This window comes from Myxocyprinus asiaticus, chromosome 34 (assembly GCF_019703515.2).
Source record: "Myxocyprinus asiaticus isolate MX2 ecotype Aquarium Trade chromosome 34, UBuf_Myxa_2, whole genome shotgun sequence".
Classification (NCBI taxonomy): Eukaryota; Metazoa; Chordata; class Actinopteri; order Cypriniformes; family Catostomidae; genus Myxocyprinus; species Myxocyprinus asiaticus.
In genome coordinates, this window is record NC_059377.1 from 11,006,910 (window position 1) to 11,009,984 (window position 3,075).

The 3,075-nt window shown below is 37.2% G+C and overlaps 1 pseudogene; it reads right to left on the reverse strand.

The window, feature by feature from the left end:
- Window positions 1-1,283: 1,283 nt before the first annotated feature.
- LOC127424788 (glycoprotein-N-acetylgalactosamine 3-beta-galactosyltransferase 1-like) lies at window positions 1,284-2,713 on the reverse strand (annotated as a pseudogene).
- Between the last annotated feature and the right edge of the window lie 362 nt (window positions 2,714-3,075).

Sequence of the window (3,075 nt, forward strand, 5' to 3'; positions counted from 1 at the left end):
TTTGACCATGTTAACATGCATTTAAGAAAAGGGTTTTGCAGAAAGCAACTTTCTGAAATGTCATGTGAACACGTATGCAGCTGTTTAAGGGATTAAATTTTTAAGAGAAAGCGTTTAACAGACATGGTTTATGTTGGAGAACATGGCTTTTATGTGTTTGTTAATGCATAAGTGGCATTTATATGTTTTTGAAGAGCGTGTATGTGCAAATGTGCTCAAGTGCGTCGGGGGAACCCCATCTATTGCAGCGTATGTGTCAACAGTGCATGCAGCTTTCCTGTCTTCAGTAGCTTTCTTGCATTAAACGGATTTCTGGTGTACGTGTAAATGAGCTATTCTAATTTGATATCCACAGAAGTTATTTCTCCACCCCCTGCGTAACATCATTAACAACTCTATGTTGTTTATCAACGTGATTCGAAAAATGGATGTGCGACATAGTTACTATGGTTTCGGGAAACAGTCGTGACTAGCTTGTTAATTTCTCCAATGATGCATCGTACTATGGTGGTTAAGCAGCGAGTTATGTCGTTGTACAGGAAACGCACCGCAGATTGATTGATTGATTGATTTGCCAGCAAGGCGATGTGGAAAAGGTAAAAGAAATATATATATTTTTTTTATTTAGGAAAGCTCTCTCAGGAATTCTCAATACTCTAATAATTTTTAGAAATGTTAATATTGAAATAAAATATCAATCTGTCATATTTTATAAATAATTATTGCCAAGGACAGGGGACTTCAACAGGTGGTCCATGACCTGTATGGGGTCTGTTCAGAACTGCAGGGGGTAAGCCAATTATTGATTGATCTCAAACGAATTATTGTGAAATAAATTAAGTTCTGCTAAATGTTTCATTTTCCCTTCCCTGTTACAATATAATAAGTAAAAATAAAAAGTAATGTACAGGTATATGACTTTGTACATTAATAATGATGATTTTATGAATGAATTATTTTGATTGATTTCCAATGTAAATGTAATAACAATGTACTAAAATGTACATTAATATGGTACAATATGCAAGTTATTATAGACCAGATTTAAATGCAACACTCAGTTTTATGTAATACGTAATATGTGGGTTCCTGTACCTTGTATCTGTCAACCAAGGGGTCCTTGGTCTGGAAAAAGTTGAAGACCCCTGGCCTAGGATATTTTTTCTCGATAAGCGCAACCATTTAGGAATCTGTTTCTTTATAAACATGGTCAGATTTCTTAGTATTGTTCTCATTTCAAAGTGGTTGCCGAGGTATCACTAATGGCTCACCCAACACAGCAGCTATGTAGTGCACTTGAAACGTGTCATTCTTACCTCAACATGTTTATAATGATCATAGATGAGGTACCAAGGTCATGGTCTGGTTGGCAGTCTGAGCAGGTAATGGTCCAGAGGGTACGGGTGAAAGGTTTGTCTCTCTGTAACATCCCTGGAATTGCCAGTCCTAACAGTCCTTCAGTTTCAGTCATGTGTTTGCAAAGTCCATCAGCAAAACCCTTCACGAATCTCCTCAAAGCTTCCTTACTGAGAACATACCCAGCCCCTCCACTCACGTATCCCTGCTCTACAAATGACTTGAACCTCTGTCCAAAATACAGCGGCTCCTCTGTGTTGTGCAGTGACAGACCATAGGGCAAATTTTCAAGAACAACCAATGTGTCACTGTCTGCTTTGAGGAACCAGTCAGCATCGTCTAGATGAATATGCTGAAAGGCCTGTGTTGTCTTCCAGTAAAGTTGACTCTGTCCTTCCAAAACATTGAGCCCTACCATGGGGAAGTCTGTCTTCTTTGAGCTCATGAAGAGAACTTTGTTGCAGCGTTTGGCCTATGTTGCACGAACATGTTGAGTTCTAGACTGCAGGTGTAGGGGCAGTGTCATTACCCAGCATAACACTCTAACCTTCTGCCTCAGCTCCAGCGCAACACTTCTGTTTTCAACTTTAGGAACATCAGAGTATAGATTAATCAATTTATCTTCATATTAACATCACAAGGTCAACAGGGTTCGATTACAAAGCATTAGAAGTGCTGAAACGAAGTTTCCCCTCCTCAAAAATCCCAATTGAACACCAGGGCGTTCTTGGATCTTATGGGCCTTGTAGTCAGCCGTCACTGGCCCCCCTTTCAACCCACCCTGCCCTGCCTGCAGTTACACCACTGCTGGTGTTTGAAATGTTCACCATTTGCATACTGCTTATTGTTTCAGACACTAAAAAGTAGTAGCCAATATTCAGTGTACAGGCCTAATGTTGTATTAAACAAAGCCAATGTCTTCAAGTGAAGAAAAAAAAATTAAAGCTTTCCATATTTAATATTGAAATAACATTTAGCTTATATTTAATATTTTAATGACCTTCAACTTTAGACACTGTGTATGTTTGAGGAATCAGTTTTAAGTAACATATCAAAGCATGTAAAAATTCTAAGATTCTAAATCAACACAAGTTAGAAAGGAGTAGGTTTACATATGGGTTAACTGATCATCATGACCCTTTTCCATGTCTTATTTTTACTGTGCTTGTTAAACAAAGGAGAAACGTAAGAGTAGAGAAATGGACTTTGGCTTACCTGTATGTTGTACAACAGATATATTGAGAGTCACAGTAAATGAAGGAGTCCGGTTCCTTTGGATACTAGAAAAAGTTACTGAGAGAATGACACTCACTGCTATGCCACTTAAAAATGAAACGAGGGCCTTACATTTTCTCATGTCTAATATAAATATGCTTGAAAAAGGTTTAGGGCAATATCTGCTTAATGACTAAAAGTCCTGCCTTTAATACCACCTTTAAACTGAAAAACACCTGCCTTTATAGGTTGTGCAATATCCAGATTGCACAATTGTCCAAATGTGTTTATCAAATGTAAATCCTGTAATCTTTCCATTCTTTTCTCTTTTTGCATTTTTATTAGCTTTGTTTATGTTTTATAAGCTATATTATGGTTAAACACGGTAAAATGGGACACTTTTGCATTGAGAATTATATAATATTATATGTTTTGCTGTATATATTTCATACAAACCATTCCTATTCTTCTATACAGAATTTCCCCAAACTGAAACTAAAAAAC